Source organism: Rana temporaria, chromosome 1 (assembly GCF_905171775.1).
Source record: "Rana temporaria chromosome 1, aRanTem1.1, whole genome shotgun sequence".
Classification (NCBI taxonomy): Eukaryota; Metazoa; Chordata; class Amphibia; order Anura; family Ranidae; genus Rana; species Rana temporaria.
This window is the reverse complement of record NC_053489.1, coordinates 118231511-118250879: the sequence shown is the minus strand read 5'-3', so window position 1 is coordinate 118250879 and position 19369 is coordinate 118231511.

Genomic DNA, 19369 nt, shown 5'->3' with positions numbered 1-19369 from the left:
AAGTATGTCAATCATGTGTGTGGAATGTGTGGTTAAACCAAACCATGGGCATTAGTGGCTAGTGTCAAGAAACTATGTTTAAAATGAGGTAAAGCTACAAATATTAAAGGGTCACTAAAGGAAAAAAATTTTTTTGCTGAAATGACTGTTTACAGGGCATAGAGACATAATAGTTAACTGATTCCTTTTAAAAATGATTAAAAATTGATAAAAAAACAATCATATAATGTGCCTGCAGTGTAGTTTCGTTTTTGCTGTTGTTTGCTGGTTCTCTGATGTACAGAGAGCCACTAGAGGGCAGTCAGCCAATAGAGAGCAGTGATACTTTGTCTAAAACTCCTCAGCACCAATCCAGTTTCGTTTTACACACAGTAATCACACCTCCTTGATTAGTGACCACCGTGAGAAATCTCCCAGTACTGTGGTTATCAGGAAACAGGCAACCAGGAAGTGTCCAAAACAGAGAGGATTTACAGCAACATGAAAGCAAAAACGAACAATGAGGACATGAAACCAGGACTGCAGCAAGGTAAAGGAAGCTATTTAGCTAAAAAAAAAAATTCCTTTAGTGACCCTTTAAAGCAGTATTAAGTATGAAGTTTAGTGAATGTGGTAAAAAATCACTTTGCAAAGAAGACCCAATCATGTGTAAGAAAAAAAATAGGATTTCTTAATACAGCTTACCTGTAAAATCCTTTTCTTGGGAATACTTCACGGGACACAGAGCCTTAATTACTTAATGGGTTATGTAGTCACCACAGGTGTTGGACACTGGGAAACCCAATTAAAATGGAGTTCCTCCCCTATATAACCCCTAAGTTTTGTAGCAAAGCAATAAGTGTTCCACATTTGACTTCAAAGAGGGGTGGGAGCTCTGTGTCCCGTGATGTATTTCCAAGAAAAGGATTTTACAGGTAGGCTGTATTAAAAAATCCTATTTTCTTGATCATACATCATGAGACACAGAGCCTTAATTACTTAATGGGATGTCCCATAGCAATGCTAAAATTGAGGGGAGGGAGACACAGATCAGAAATAAGACCGCCATCGGGCCAGAGGATCTATACTGCTGCCTGCAGCACACTACGCCCAAAGGCGGCATCCTCATACCCTCTCACATCTACCTGGTAGAATTTAGTAAATGTATGGACCGAAGACCAAGTAGCAGCCTTACAGATCTGAGCCATGGAGGCCTAGTGATGCACTGCCCATGAAGCACCAACTGCTCTAGTCGAGTGTGCTTTCACCTGAAAAGGAGGGTTCTTCTTTTCTAAACCATAGGCCTGAATAATGACTTGTCGAATCCATCTTGCAATAGTGGATTTTGATGCTGCCTGGCCCTTCCTTGGGCCTTGTGGCAGAATAAATAGACAATCAGTCTTCCTTATCTGATCCGTAGCTTGCAGATAAACTTTTACTGCTCTTACAACATCTAGAGAGTGTAGACTCTCTTCCTCTGCAGACTGCGGATCTAGAAAAAAACACGATAGGTCTATATCTTGATTCAGATGGACTCCTGAAACCACCTTAGGTAAGGAAGTTGGGTGAGGATGCAGCACCATGCTGTCATTATGAATAATCATATACGGTTCTTTACACGAAAGAGCCACCAATTCCGATACCCTCTTTGCTGAGGATATGGCTACAAGAAAAAACAGTTTCTGTGTCAACAGACTTAGAGAAATCTAATGTAAAGGTTCAAAAGGTAGTTTCTGTAAAAAAGATAATACCAAATTCAAATCCCATGGGCACACGGGAGACTTAACCGGCGGATTTAAATGCAGTGCTCCCTGAACAAAGGCCCTGACAAGGGAATGAGAGGCAAGCGGTTTTTGAAAGAATACCGACAAGGCCGAGATTTGGCCCTTGATAGTGCTCTAAGGCCCCGTACACACGGTCGGTTTGGTCCGATGAGAATGAACCGAAGTTCATTTTCATCTGACCAAACCGACCGTGTGTATAGGCTATCGGTCTGTTTTCCTTCGGTCCAAACTTTTAAAACATGCTTCAAAACCGAACAGATGGACCGCTGCCCCATCGGACCAAACCGATGGTTAGTACAGAAAAGCATTGGTTCAAAACCCGCGCATGCTCAGAATCAAGTCGACGCATGCTTGGAAGCATTGAACTTCATTTTATTCAGCACGTCGTGTGTTTTACGTCACCGCGTTCTGACCCGATCGGATTTTGAACTGATGGTGTGTACACACATCAGGCCGTACGGCCACTTCAGAGGTGAACCGATGAAAACGGTCCGTCGGACCATTCTCATCAGTTTTGTCCGATCGTGTGTATGGGCCCTAAGCCAACTTCATATTTAAGCCCAACTGAAGAAAGGCAAGAATCCTATTAATGGCAAACTTCCTAGGATGCCACTTTCTGGGTTCACACCAGGAAACATATGCCTTCGCGATTCTGTAGTAGATGAGCCTGGAGGCCGGCTTCCTAGCATTAACCAGAGTGGATAGGACTGGCCCTGAGAGCCCACCTTTCCTCAGAATGTGGGTCTCAACAGCCAAACCGTAAAATTTAGACTTTGTAAGGTAGGGTGGAATATTGGACCCTGCGACAGTAGGTCTGAGTGTAGTGGGAGAACCCAGGGTCTTCCTCCTGACATCCATACGATTTCTGCATACTGGGGTGTCCTGCGTCAAGCCGGGGCGACCAAAATCACTGACTTTCCTTCCCTCTTGACTCTCTGAAGGAATCGTGGGAGAAGCGGAACTGGAGGGGACGCATAAATCGTGGAATAATTATCCCATGAGATGGGAGTGGCGAAAACCAGGAAAGACATCCTACTCACAGAAGATAATACAAAATAAATTATCCTCTTCTTACCTTATCCACGCCACAGGAAAAGCTACTAAAAGTAGTTCCAGTTTTCACCCATCACAGGGGGCAAGTTGTGCCAACCTTCAGGTTTATCAAGGGTTCCATTAGAGAAAACCTCATACCTGGACCTGTAGAAGACTCTGCCAGAAACTTTTCGTGCCACAGATGTATTAGTACACCAAAGTCTGGATCTCAGAGCCCAGACCTCCACAGATAGACATTACAGGCACACCTTTTTTCTTCATTACATGAGTCCCACCGAGTACCACCCATCTTAGGCTTTTGATATTGGCCCGAGGTATGGATCCAGTTATAGCTCCTAGGTCTCCGCAGCCAGACCATCAAAAGAGCATTTTTCTTCTTAGCACATGTTGAACACCACCTTAAAAACTGGCGAAAAAACTGAGGAACGCTCCAATTTTGAGGGGTTATATAGGGGAGGAACTCAATTTTAATTGGGTTTGCCAGTGTCCAATCACCTGTGGTGACTACACAACCCATTAAGTAATTAAGGCTCTGTGTCCCATGATGTATGATTAAGAAAATGCATTTTTGCTTGAACATGATTTGATGATGGAAGTCGACATAGCTCTTTGACTAAGCTCTGGGGAAAATGTCTTTGCAAAGTATAACTTCATTTGCAAAGTGAACAGTCTATTTTCCTTTGGTTTATAAACTGCTATATGTTTCATAACATGAAGACGTGGGTTGAGCATTGTATCAAGAGTACATCTCACCCTCTGTGCAGAAGCATGGATCTCATAAGGTATGTACATGCTTATGAAGTCCTACTGATGCCTTGATTAAAATACTGACTTTTTAAATAGTACAAACAAGTTAACCACAATTGTGAGAATATGAGAACATACTTGATGAGAGATTGTTTACTTGAGCTCATAGGTAATTTAAATGAGTAAAACAAACATAACCTTTTTAGCCATTTCTCACAGGGGAAGCCAAATGCTGCATCTGATTATAATTGTTCTAATGAGATGTGATCCAAAATCACAGAGATTTAATAATCAACTAGAAAGAGCATTTTAACAAGCTCTAATGTCTGTCTGTAATAAATGATAACGTAGGAACTAGCAATGCACTGTTTCCGAATTCAGAAATTGTTTGCATTTTTGCTAATATATTAAGAGGCCAAATTTATGCCTAGTATGTTTAAAAAGGACTAGCAAAAATCATCAATGCAAGTTTTAAGTGTCAGGCTTAAATTGCTGAACAAACTACTTCTGTTTTGTTTTGAGAAATATGAAGATTGGTGTGAATTGCCACTAGAGTGTTGGAAACTTGAATTCCTATGCATGGGCCTGCATAGGAGTGCAAACTACAAGTGCAAAGTGCACTCGAAATTGCACTGAAAGTGCACTTGAAAGTGCAGTCGCTGTAGATCTGAGGGAGGCATGCAAGGAAAATAAAAAACAGCATTTTAGCTTGCACATGATTGGATACTAAAATCAGCAGAGCTTCCCCTCATTTCAGATCTACCCCTTTTGATTTACAGCGACTGCACTTCCAAGTGCACTTTCAGGGAAATTTCAAGTGTACTTTGCACTTGTAGTTTTCACTTGTAGTGCAAAGTGGATTTGCCTTTTGTAAATAACCCCCAATGTGTTATATCTGCTCTCAGGAATCTCTGTTAACTATATCTGAATTTTGTATAAACAGTTTCATTGATAAAGTGGACATGTGGGTAAGAATAGGTTGTGAATTCAAAATTAATGCAGCTATGCAAGTTACATTTGGATGTTTGTTAGGAAAATCATATAACCATTGGAAAAGATTGTGTATGTTAAATATATGCCATTTCAAGATTATGTATTAGAAGCAAAGGCAGTGCTGTTTTTCTTGTGACCTTGGCATTATGTTACTGGGATTTCTGCAATCTTTTTAATTTTCCTTCTTTCCTTCTAGTTTATATTCTTAGAAATATTATCTACCTTTAAAAAACGTGTGCTGCAGCACTCATTTATCTGCACCCATGGTCTTGCTAATCAATAACTGTTGATACGGCAGCTTCCTGTGATGAAGTGCCAATTCGCAAACCTGTATATTGTCAATACTAAAGGGAAGTGGGGAGGTGTGTGAGATACAAATAAGTGAGCATTTGGCCTAAGCTGGGTACACAAACTCAGCATTTTTTGTTAAATCTATCTGCTATGCTATTATATTCTGACAGGGGGCCATTGGCTGCAAGTGCTATCCAATGAAGGTTGGATGTTGGTTTTCCAGCATGCCCATCCCACAGAAGAATGCACCCTTCCCAGCAGATCACCTCCCCTTGCTGTGCCATATTACCGCTCTGAGGATAATTTTTCCCCCTGCTGTGCCTTATTGTTGTCATGTGGCCTTTTTCATTTTGCTGTGCCCTATTTTCATTCCATGGACTGATAGTCCTCACTGCGCCTATTGCTGCTCTAAAGAACATCTCCCACTGCTGTGCCATATACCTGTAAACTGTTTATCAAAGCTGTGCCCATTGCTACTCTGTGAACTGTTTGTTGGTGCTGTATCATATTGGACTGTCTCTCTGTGCTGGGCCCTAACATACAATCCAGTTCCCAAATAAATACCCAAACGTCGGGTTCTGTTTTATTTTCCTCTGTGTGTGCTCTCTCTCTCTGCACTCCTATTTGATCACAAGGACAAATAGAGAGAGTGAATCTCCTTAACGGGGGCACAGGCAGCATTGGAGATTGCCAGGTTTTTTATTCCCTCTCACTCTATCCAACAAACATGAGATACAGGACTCCTTGTGCAGCCTGTCAGAAGCTGCATACAAAGCGCCCAGTTTAAATACATGCTGGCACACTCTGTTTGCAACAGACTGAGAAGATGAGCTCACAGTGCCTCTCACTTCTTGTCAGAAGCACTGAGCTTAATGGACAGCTTGGAGCCTTGAACCAATAGTAAAGCACCATTGGAACAAGCTGTCCAATAAAAATGCTGCAGTTGAGGCTCTCCTCTCACTGCAGTGTCATAGAAGGGGTCATGTGTCTAAATGATCCCTTCCAGCCCAGCCCTCTTAACTAGAAGGAAAAAACATGGGTTGACGAGTATACGATTATATAATCCCATGTTTTTCTCACACAGTTAAGAGGGAAAATGAGAATCTGCTGCTGTTGAAAAGGTACTGTTACAATCAAGCTAAATAATATATTATTATGCTACATGTTATAACATAACAATTTAATATTTATCTATTTACTGTGAAATTACTGGTTTGAAGTTATGAATTCAACATGCAGTAATTTGTCCGTTAATCCATCTGCTTGAGTACAGTTTTTGAAACTATGGTAAATTACCATAAAGGGGCTGTAAAGCATTTATTTTTTTCCCTAAATAGCTTCCTTTACCTTAGTGAAGTCCTCCTTCACTTACCTCATACTTCCTGTTCTTCTGTCTGTAACTACACACCGTAATGCAAGGCTTTCTCCCTGGTGTGGAGAAAGACTCTTGAGGGGGGGAGTGGGCGAGCAGGCAAGTCAGGACACTCTCTACTCTGCAGATAGAAAAAGGAGCTGTGTGTTAGTGGGCGTCCTGACACTCCTGCCTGCCCCCTCCCACCTCAAGAGGCTTTCTTCACACCTTGCATTACGGTGTGTAGTTACAGATAGAAGAACAGGAAGTGAGGATTTCTCAGAAGAAATAGGGACATTTAAAAGCAAAATCGAAGGATGAGGTAAGTGAAGGAGGACTGCACTAAGGTAAAAAAAGCTATTTATGGGGAAAAATAATCCTTTACAACTCCTTTAAAAACAATATACATATAACAATTATTTGTATATATATTTTTTTTATAAATCTTTTTATTGCAATTTTTGAAATACAGACATACACACAAACAACTTAAGTGCTTAACAATACATCTGTGAGACAACCACATGATGTTCAAGTACATTTCAGTCGTGAGTCGGGGTAAGTAAAGCAACAGGGATCATGGGGTACACCGCTCCATTTCCTTAGGCGTTAACCAACAAAGGGACCCATTACGTTTTATCACATATATCTAAGGAGGATACTTCTCCACTTCTACAAACAAGTCATGTATATGCACATGTAGAGACATACAGGTTACCTGTAATCATTTCATCCAAATTATTTGTATATTACTTACTTATGGTAATTGACCCGTTGTCACCCAGACCAATTCTGACACTTCTCTCCTACATGTAAAAATCATATTTTTTTTTTTGCTATAAAATTACTTAGAACCACCAAACATTATATGTATATATATATATATATATATATATATATATATATATATATATATTAGCAAATACTCTAGGGAATAAAATGGTCGTTGTTGCAATATTTGAGCAGCAATTTTTCAAATGCTTTTTTTTAAATGAAATAAAATAAAAAAATATTAAAATTAGCCCGATTTTTTTTTTTTGTACAATGTGAGAGATGATGTTACACCAAGTAAATAGATACCTAACATGTCACGCTTTAAAAGTCGTGGAATGGCGCCAAACTTTGGTACTTTAAAATCTCCATAGGTGCCGCTTTACACATTTTTCAAGGTTACATGTTTAGAGTTACAGAGAAGGTCTAGTGCTAGAATTTTTGCTCTCGCTCTAATGTTTGCGGCATATGTAACCTGTGTGTATCTGGCTCTGATGCTAGCCAGTGCTTCACCAGCCACTGACCTCACCGCATGTCCCTGATGAAATGTCTACTTTCTCCATGCTCATAGACACTTTCTCTAATTCCTACATTCTTTATTCTCTAGAAGTCCAACTATCAAATGATAGATGGTCTCAATCAATATGCCAGCAAGGAAAATAAAAGGGAAGGAAGAAGGAACTTGCATAGTGTAAAATCCTTTGGTTTTAATATATAATAAAAACAGATGTACACTTACATCAGGTCAGTAGACATAAAGCATCTTCAATAAAAAGCAAGCCGGCCGGCTCCCCAAACATGCAGCCCGTATCTTCCGGGTCTGATCACTGAGTGCGGTGACGTCAGAATGTCGCCTCCCTACGTTTCGTCTCGAAGGGGACCGTGACGGCTTGCTTTTTATTGAAGATGCTTTATGTCTACTGACCTGATGTAAGTGTACATTTTATTATATATTAAAACCAAAGGATTTTACACTATGCGAGTTCCTTCTTCCTTCCCATTTATATTCCTTTCTGGCATATTGATTGAGACCATCTATCATTTGATTGTCCCGTGTCGGAGATATGTTTAAGGATACCATCTTGCACGCTGTTTTTGATCTCCTATAATTTAGAGATCACTCATTTTCGGTAAGAGGCTGTGTTTGATCTTGGTGGAAGTGCTTCTCTCATCACTATTTCCTTGGACTATTTTTGGGACCTTTTTCACCTGGGAGATTATCCTCTATGAACATTCTTCCTAAATGTATTAATAATCTTTTTGGACTCTATAGCGAATATGCTCTATTCATAATCGTGCACTGTTTTTTGCATCTTTTCACTCATTTGATATATATTGATGCTCACAGAGTTTTTATTTACAGTCACTGGCCCGGATTCAGAAAGGACTTACGACGGCATATCTCCAGATACGCCATCATAAGTCCAAATGAGCGCCGTTGTATTCATGCGCTGATTCATAAAGGCAGTTACGCCTGAATTTGGCCAAGATACGACCGACGTAAGTCTCTTACGCCATTGTATCTCGGATGTATATTTACGCTGGCCGCTAGGGGCGCTTCCGTAGATTTACACGTCGAATATGCAAATGACCTAGATACGCCGATTCAGAAACGTACTTGCGCCGGTTGGATTTAGCTACGCCGTTTACGTAAGGCGTATGTCCGGCGTAAGTTTACCCCTCATAAAGCAGGGGTAAGTCATGTTAAGGTATGGACTTCGGAAACGTCGGAACATCGTCGTATTTTACGTCGTTTGCGTAAGTCGTATGTGAATGGGGCTGGGCGTAAGTTACGTTCACGTCGACAAAGCATTGAGCTGACGTTTCTTAGGGAGTATTTGCGACGTGATTCTGAGCATGTGCACGCATGCACCGTTCGATCGGACATGCATTTACATGGGGTCACGCTTCATTACAATACAACACGCCCACTGCCTTGCTACTTTGAATTACCCGTGCTTACACCGGCCCATTTACGATACGCTGACGTAACTTTGGGAGCAAGTGCTTTCTGAATACAGTACTTGCCTCTCAATGTTACGTCGGCGTAGCCCATAGGAGATGTGTTACGCCCGCTCAAAGATACGACAATGTATCTGAATCGCGGCCACTATATTTATTGTCTGCACATATTTACGCTGGCCTCAGTGTATCACATTTAAATGTACGGTTTTAGCGCGATTTTTTTCCCTTTTCCTTATAATAACCCACTGTTCCTGTGAGTTCCTGTGCACTGAACTAAAACTCAATCAACTTTACTAGCTCTCTTAGGAGAATGACATAACACCTCTCCCCTTTGTAAAGGAGGTGGAAAGGTGTTTGAGGTCTAAATCAGCAGAGCAGCCTAATGTGGCAATGCACTTCCTCCATAGATACAGTACATTGAGTAAGCATTGTCACTCACAGACAGGAAATGTGTTAAGAATAGGATGACCAGGTGAGAAAAAAAGTAAAAAAATGCTTTCACATTTGGTGGGAGTGTACTCTATTCCAACAGTTTTGGAAAGTAGTACACACTCTAAAGACGCAAATCACTACATACACTTTAGACTACAGCCCGGCTCAATATCTCTTACACCACACGACTCTACCTAAGAAGCACGATCACAAATCTCTTGCCATGCATATGGTTAATGCAGATAGACTCTGTATTACTGTCCACTGACGATCTACAGATACACCATTAGAGAATGGCTAATCTAAGATCGAGGAGATGGAGGAACTGATCCATATTTTCCAAGAACGCTTACAAAACTTCATAACTGTCTGAGCATGTTGGATTAATTTCAAAACTACCTTAAACTATCAATTCTACTTCCCTTTTCTTGCTGTGACTACCTAAATAACCTACTAGGAGACCCTATATGCATGTCTCAGATGGGGGCTTGGGTTGGAGAGCGGTCCCTACCCCCTTTTCTTTTCTCTCTTTCCTTTACTTTCTGTCCTTTCACTCCCCTCTTCTCCCTGTCTCCCTATCCACACACATGACAAGACTCTATATCCCAGCACTTTTCATTAAGATCCATAACACACGATAGATGCTGACCTTACCAGCATCAACACTACCACTGTCAGACCTGTTGATATTGGTCTCAGTGGTATTGCCCCCATTAGCCGAATTGGTTGGCTCTGGAACGCACAAGGTACCCACATGTTTCTTTTTGTTTTATGTCAATGCAGGATTAAAAAAACTGCATGTAAAAAAGACTACTAAATGACTTTAACGGTTATTCATACCATGTCTGATGGGTGGTTAATAACATGTACCACCTTACTGTATTGTTTAGTCATGGAACCCATTCCAAATAATATGTTGACTGTACTATATTGTTAACTTGTCTTCATTTTCTCCAATCAAATGCTTTTTTTTGTGGAAAAAAAAATGCTTTAAAAAATAAAATGAATGTATTCACCACATCTGAGGACTGGTAGACTGCAATATATTAAAAAAAAATATTTTGCGTTTAGATACTCTTTAATATTTTAATATCTGAAAAAGTGTTTCCTTATGAGAGCTAAAAATGCAAAGCAGGGATAGAATGCATTAAATATTTGAACACCATTTAATTCAGTAACAAAGCAAGGAAATAAAGTGCTGAAGAGAAGTCTGGGAGAACGTTGTTACAGCAGTGAAATCACTTTCCACTCAAGGTTTGCCATTTAGAGGATTCAATAAGAAATTTGGCTCCCTTACAAATGGCAATTATCTTATGATGTTAGAAGCAATTGCAGGTTATGATTCCTTTTTGAAAGAGCACATTAGGAAATAGGGACACGCTGTTCCAGAACAACATCCTATTTATTAAAAAACAATGTAGTATGAGTTGATTGATAACCTTTTGTCAATGTTCCTGGATGTAATGATAAGAAATCTAAAAGCTTAATATCTTCGCATAAGGGTTGATGCAACACCTAGATGTGGTCATATGGACCAATTGTCATTCATTGTTCGATATGTCAAGAAAGATCAGCAAGAAGTAATATTAAGCCTGTTCAGTACAATGTGGTCAGCAAGAAGTGATGCATACTTGTTTAGGAAAGAGATCATTGGAGGTTTGGATTTGAAAATCGAATGTTTGAGATTAACTCAAGGGAATAATACTGACTTTGGGTATGGGAAATTTGGTACTGTATTTGCCGGTGTATAAGGCGACCAGGGGTATAAGACGACCCCCTAATTTTACATTCTTTTAAGATTGTTTGCCTGTACTCACGTATAAGACGACCCCCCTTCCGATGCTTCCAAAGCTTCAGATTTCCTCCTTCTGGAACCATGTTCTTCTTCATTCTTGCTGGAGCTGGAGCCATATTCTTCTTCCTTCTTGCTGCAGCCAATTTACGGCGAGCAATGTATTCTATTAATGAATACAAAGCCTGCTTGGATTGGCAGAGGCTGTAACATCATCAGCCCACGCCTTTCTGACTCTCAAAGCCAATCTGAGCAGGGAGGTACTGCTTGGATTGGCAGAGGTTGTTACTTAAAATCCGAGCAGGCTCCGTATTCATTTAAATACATCGCTCACCGGGATTGGCTAAGCGGTATATACTGTATGTATCTGACGCTACATACAGTATTACCGTACATCAATCAGGCATCCGAGCAGCTGACCCAGGGTATAAGACGACCCCTGCTTTTTGGCCAGGTTTTTTTTGCGTAAAAGGTAGTCTTATACACCAGCAAATATAGTATGTAAAACAAAGTCAAAGAAATGTCGGTATTGGAGGAGTGTGAAGTAAGCATGAAAAGAATCAAAATAATAGTATGACGCATATAATGCATTAAGATAAAAAAAAGGGGCAGGAACAGAGATGTAGCGCTTCATAAGCAGATGTACAGGATAAGGGATAATGGTTAGTATAAGGGTCAATACATGCAACCAATTGTTTCATAGAGAGGAGAGGAAAAGTAAGTGTAAACAGAGAGAATGAACATGAATTGTATATTATTGGACAGAATTGTTTCAAGCAGTCAATTATTGAATTGGTTTTCTTTGAAAAGTCTTTTTCATTGATCTTTAATACAAGAAATAGTACAAACTCCAAAAGGCCTAATGGGAGAGGGCTAGATGGGATAAGAAGAATCTTTTAACCTCCATACAATGATTTGGTTCATCCAACAAGTATAATCAAATGTAGCAGTCTCTCATTTTTCCCCATTAGATTGTTCTTTGCTATTTAAACAGTACAAGTGGGGGGGGGATGTTCACATCATCTGTAGAAGATGTTAGTGGCAGTCAAACAATTAGCATACCTCTTGAATTATATGGGTTAATCGGTATGTAACAGACGTTCCTTATTAGGATATAACATGTATAGCCATAGAGGTGTTTCCTTCCAAGGTTTCCAAACATTGGTAAACTTGTGAGAGCAGCCTCTGTTTTTATAAGTTTCCTGGTACAATAGTGGATTACTGTTGAATAGATTTTTTTTAAATCAGGAGCAGAAGATGGTCATATTTTTTCACAGATCTTTAACACAGTCAGTGTTATATTGATGATATCCATGGACTATGTATCAATGTCTCACCATTAACCTGCAACTCTGGCGCAGGTAAAGAAATAAAGAAATAGTTGACCCTCAGGGTTTCCACATATCTAACATCCTAAATAGAATTTAGTTTTTTGAGTCTTTTTGGGGTAAAATAGGCCGACTGGGATGTTTAAGTTTGTATCTGGTGGACACTAGGTGCCTGAAACATGTGTTCCAAGCATCAGTCCAGTCTTCTTTATTCAAATGTCCAATAGTAATTTTAAAGTTCATGTAGCTCTGTTAAAGTACCATGGGTACCCTATTCAAGAATTATAGAAAGTCTTCTGAATACAGGGTTACCCCCCACCAACCCCACAAACTGGATATATACTGTATGGTGAAATTTAGAGCACCTCTGCCAACAGTTTTATTTGCTATGGCAAAAAGTGGGCAGTCCTGCTATGTGTCTCACTGAAAAGATAAGAAGGGGGAGAGACTTCACCCATTTGAATTTGAAATGGGCTGGCTGTACAATAGTTGCGGCCACTTAATAATTTGATGTGGAAAACCTATTTTTCCCAGTCTCTCTCTTAGGTAGGGGCACTCAACAGCATAACATTCCTTCTCTTTGTCCTGGTACCTATGGTTGTGTGAGTGGTATTTATCACAACAGCTGTCAGGACCTGGGCTTGAACCTGGGACCTCTTCTGTGTCTGGCATTGACTCTTCCCACTGAGCTATCTGGGATGCTGGACAGTTCCCTGCCTGATCTGCTGGATAAACCTATCTGATCCATTAGACTTCTCTGCTTGGTGTCTTGATTGCTGTTGAACCTTGAACCCCTTGCTCCTCCCATGAACTTCCTATAAACGCCTTGTCTCAGCACCTCCTCTTTGCCAGGTTATTGTGCCTTCCCTGCCAGTGCCTTGCTGTTGTCTTTCCTCCTGCCATTTGTACCTGCAACCCTCGGCCTGTTCCTGGACTACTCTACTGCCTGATCCCAATCTGCAACCATCCGTGTTTGACCCTTGGCCTGTTCTTTGACTACTCTACTGCTTGATCCCAACCTGCAGCCACTCGTGATTGATCCCTTGGCTTGTTTACTGACAATACTGCTGTTTCATCCTTGTCTGTTTATCTGCTATTGGACCCCAGGTTGCTCACACCCTGGTGGGGCAAACTTGAGGACCGCAACCTGGTACTAGCTTGCAGCTATATCCATCTCCACCATCAGGAGCTCTGGGGTAAACCAGCTAGTACTTAGACTCCGCACCTCAGGGGAGCCCGTGTCATCTGCCAGATGTGACTGCCTGTATGCCTGTCCTGCCACTGCTATTGCAATTGGTCTTTAAGTCTGACGCCTGATCGTGACATTAGCAAAAATAGGGGGCGCACACCACATAGATCAACCACATTTGCTGGTAAGCTAAAAGGCATCAGCTACAGTCCTTGCATATTGGCCACGTTCCTCTGTTATGTTTCACCCTAATTGGACATGACTGAAACATGTCAGTGGCCAAGATGTGGAGACTTTAACTGAAGCCTCTGTTAGCTTTTTGTGGTGTGTGACCCCTATTTTTGCTATTGTGATTGTTCCATGGAGTGGGGCTTGTACCCATATGCGGAAGGAGAACAGACAGAAGGAAGAATGGGAGGTGTTTGAGTGAAACTATTTTTCACATGTGGTCTGAGTAGGATTTAGGCTAGTAAACAATCTCCTTTTATTATTGTCTGTGAATTTTTTAAATAAAGCCAATTTGGTGTGAATCTGAGATTGTGGGTTACGATATGTGTATAAACATGTGTAACACATAAATGGACCTTGTTGTCTGGAGTCACTACTCGGGGCTAATTCATAAATAAATATTGACAATGTTTAGCCAGCGCGCAACCACTGCTGATTATACACTATTGATGTTTACATTATTTTTTATTATTTATGTAGTAGCGAGAATTGCACAGAATGACCTTGACCTTCTGTCATTCAAAATTGGACATGTGTTGCTGCTGCATAAATGAATGAAAATATTTGGCAGTACACCAAGGATCTTCAATTGAGTCCAAACTGTTTTTATTGAAGAAAGATCACATCACAATCAGTGTAGTGCAACGCTTCGGAGCCAAGCAAGACCACTTTGTCAGGCATGTGATGTCATCACATGTCTGACAAATGGCCCCTGTGTGGCTCCCAAACATTGCATTACACCGTTTGTGATGTGATCTTTCTTCAATAAAAACAGTTTGGACTCAATTGAAGATCCTTGGTGTACTGCCAAATATTTACATTCTGTTGTGTTTGCTACAGTATCCACCTGGTGGTAACTGCAGGTACAGTTGAGTGCTCATTCTAGGAATGTGTGCAATGGGAGTATGGACTGTTATGCCGCGTACACACGATCGGACATTCCAAAAACAAAACCGTGGATTTTTTTCCGACGGAATGTTAGCTCAAACTTGTGTTGCATACACACGGTCACACAAATGTTGTCGAAAATTCTGAAGGTCAAAAACGCGGTCACGTACAACACTACGACGAGCCGAGAAAAATTAAGTTCAATGATTCCGAGCATGCGTCAAATTGATTCCGAGCATGCATAGGATTTTTGTTCATCAGAATTGCATACAGACGATCTTTGCTGTCGGAAAAATTGAGAACCAGCTCTCAAACATTTGTTGTCGGAAATTCCGACAGCAAATGTCCGATGGAGCATAAAAACGGTCGGACTATCCGACAAAAAGCTCACATCGAACATTTGTAGTCGAAAATTCAGATCCTGTGTACGCGGCATTAGCTTCTGCATAAATGACTCATTCAGGGGTGTGTACACATATTTAATCATCAACGGCAGCACCTCTGGCAACAGATTGATGATAATTACATGTTGACCCTGAGCGTCTGCCAATAGGGTCCATTTATGTTGTATGCTATACATATGTAAACTTAAGCACATATGTTACATGTGTACAACAATCAGACAACTTTGTAAGTAGGATCTTACTACCAACAAGATTCTGTGTAAAAACAATACATCCGTGTACATGAGCCCTAAAAATTATAAGCATGATGCGCCTTATGTCTTTTTATCATTGTATCTCTCTGAGTTCCTGAATCAGCTCTCGTATTCTATCAGCTGCTACACATATGCCTGTTTTTTGTGTTGTCCCTTTCAAAAATAAGTCAGTAACTAAAGCACTAATATTTCTATTCTGAGATGCATAAAAAAAGAAATCTGAGCACAATAACTAACATCTTTTGTATTATACACTCTTTTTGTTATATTTTCATGACTACCCAGGACTCGACCTGTCATGTGACTACAGATGAAGACATTTTGGTTATTTTTTATCTACTTGACCATTAGCTAGAGGGGGAGTCAGGGCCTGCTGTCTCTGGCAATGACTCTTCTTGCTGAGCCACCTGGAATGATGGACAGTTCCCTGGACAACACCTTGAATGATCCTGCCTTGAATTTTATTTGTCTTGAACTCTTTGCTCCTCATCTGAACTTTCTGATTTAAGCCATGTCTCTGCACTTCCTGTTTGCCAGATTATTTTGCTCCCTCCAGCCAATATATCGCTTTTTGTCTCTCCTGCTGCCACCTGTATGTTTGCTACCATTCGTTACTGACCTTTGTCTTGTTCCTCGACTTTACTTCTGCTTGCTCCCGACCTGCAACCATTCATTACTGATCTTTGGCTTGTTTCCTGACTATGCTTTTGCTTAATCCCTACCCGATATATCTGCTACTGGACCCCGGCTTGTTTACCTCCTGGTGGGGCAATCCTGAGGACGGCGACCTGGTACTAAAACGCAGCAAAACCCATTTCCACCATGAAGAGCTCTGGTTACCAGATAGTACTTAGACCCCGCACCTCAGATGAACCCGTATCATTACCAGGGTGACCTGCTTGTATACCTGTCCCACTTGTCGGTGGGTGCTGCTCCACTGCTATAACTACTGGCCTCCGAGTCTGACCGCAGACTGCGACAGGGGGGTGGGGGGGTTTAGTGGGGGTAGCCAAAACTAAGCCTCAACTAGTTACTCTTAAAGCGGGAGTTCACCCGAAAAACAATTTTTAACATTAGGTTGAGGCTCATTTTGTCAAGGGGAATCGGGTGTTTTTTTTTAAATCGAAGCAGTACTTACCATTTTATAGATCTTCTCCGCCGCTTCCGGGTATGGTCTTCGGGACTGGGCGTTCCTATTTGATTGACAGACTTCCGACAGGCTTCCGACGGTCGCATATATCGCGTCACGAGTAGCCGAAAGAAGCCGAACGTCGGTGCGGCTCTATACGGTGCCTGCGCACCGACGTTCGGCTACTTTCGGAAAATCGTGACGCGATGTATGTGACCGTCGGAAGCCTGTCAATCAAATAGGAATGCCCAGTTCCGCATCCCATACCCGGAAGCGGCGGAGAAGATCTCTCTCTAAAACCTCCACTTTAACTAACCAAGAAGATGCATTCTATATGCATATCAAGTGGCTTGATACCTAACATACTTGACACCTAATGCTGCATACACACGATCGGAGTATCTGATAGTCTAAAATCCGATGGATTTTTTCATCGGAATTCCGTTCAAGCTGTCTTGCATACACACTGTCAGACTAAATTCCGACCGTCCAAAATGCGGTAACGTAAAACACTACGACAAGCCGAGAAAAATTAAGTTCAATGTGTCGACTTGATTCTGAGCATGCATGGATTTTTCTCCGACAGAATTCCACACAGACGATCGGAATTTCCCATCGGATTTTTTTTCCATCGGAAGAATTTAAAACATGTTCTATTTTTTTACTCCGATGTAAAAAAAAGTCAGATGGGGCCCACACGCAATCTGAATTTCCAATGAAACAAGTCCATCTGACTTTTTTCATCGGAAAATCTGATCGTGTGTACGCAGCATAAGGCCCCGTACACACGACCGAACATGTTTGCTGAAACTGGTCCGGTTTCAGCAGACATGTTTGGACGTCTGTACAGCCGAGCGGATAGGATTCCAGCGTACATTTGCCCGCCGAGCCTTTTTCGAGCGGGCAAATGTTTCTAAACTTGTTTAGAAACATGCCCGCTGGAATCCTGTCCGTCGGACATGTTCGGTCGTCTGTACAGACTTACCGTACATGTCCGAGCGGCCGCCATCCCTCGCATGCGTCGATTGACTTTGACGCATGCGTGGAAGCATTAAACTGCCAGGGCCGCGCACGTCGCCGCATTATCTTCTCGGCGACGGCGCGGCCTCGTCGCCGCATATCGTGTACGCGCGGATTTCTGTATGATGGTGTGTACAGAAATCTCCAGGCGGACATGTACGCTGAAAACGGTCCGGCGGACCGTTTTCATCGTACATGTTTGCCCGTCTGTACGAGGCCTAACAGTAACAAATCTGCTCCAAGTCAGTGAACCTGCAAGTTGAAAAAGAAGAATAAAGATGGCAGCTTTGGAACATATATTTTTAAAAACAAGTCACTAAATAAAGCACTGATATTTCTATTCTTAGTTGTATTTTTTAAGAAATGGATTATTAAGTTCAATGTATAAATTTTGAGAAAAATTCTGACAAACTAGATGAATAGTTTTAGTGACAGTAAACATGTGTAAAGATGTCAATTTGCAATTGGCTTTTACATGTTCCAATAACTCTGAGTAAATGAAGGATGTAAAAAAGTGATTCACATAAGCCTGAGTGGCTAATAGCAGTAGATGGAAAAGGTGTGGTTTTCCCCCCAAGAAATCACAATTCATATTGTTGAAGCTCAGAAATTAGGGCATTTTAAAATGTGAGCAAAACAATGACTTAACAGGTTCTTGCTAAAATTACAAAAATATAATTAACATCTTCTGTATTGCAGCCTCTTTTTGTTACAAATTATAATACATTTTCTTTTTATAGTGTGCTGCTTGAGGGTGCGGTAATGAGTATGCTCACTTAGATGTCGGCATCTCCGTTTTGTGAACTATAATTTCCTGTTTCAGCTGTCGTTGGCATAGCAAAGAAAGTATTCAAGGTCTTTTAGTTTTGTCAGAACTGTAACAAACTTTTACAGCAAACAGTGAATTTTCTCCACTTGTATCTTTATTTCACAACCTTTTATATGGATACAAGACAGTAAATTCTAGTCAAAAATCATATTGAAGAAAAATATTTGTGACTTAGATGCTGCAGTTATTTATTAAAAAAGGCAGTGAGGGTTGAAATTCGGAACATTGTACTTAATACCTACATTGAAATTCAATAATGAACCGTGCACATGGGCTAACACATTCAGAGAAGCATTTTAATGCCTAGTGTTTCTCGGACATACAGTATATCTGTTGAAGAATACAGACTATAATGCGCAAGTAGTGTATTTTGGTGTTACAATGAATATGTCGAGAACCCTGTCAGGGAGCTAATTTTAATATTTTGTTTAAGGGAAAAACTTTTGAGTCACGGTAATTGTTAAAGCAGAACTCCAGTGGAAAAAAATAAATAAAAATGTTATATATGGTGGTAGTGTGTATATATATATATATATACACACACTATATTGTCAAAAGTATTGGGGTGCCCGCCTTTACACGCACATGGACTTTAACATATAAGCCCCGGACCATATTGCCGGTCAATGACATGGCCACTTTTCGCGATTCAGCACTGCGCTGCTTTAACTGACAATTGCGCGGTCGTGCGACGTGGCTCCCAAACAAAATTGGCGTCCTTTTTTTCCCACAAATAGAGCTTTCTTTTGGTGGTATTCGATCACCTCTGCGGTTTTTAGTTTTTGCGCTATAAACAAAAATAGAGCGTCAATTTTGAAAATTTTTTAAATACTCTTACTTTTTGCTATAATAAATATCCCCCAAAAATATATAAAAAAACTAATTTTTTCCTCAGTTTAGGCTGATACGTATTTTTCTACATATTTTTCGGAAAAAAAACGC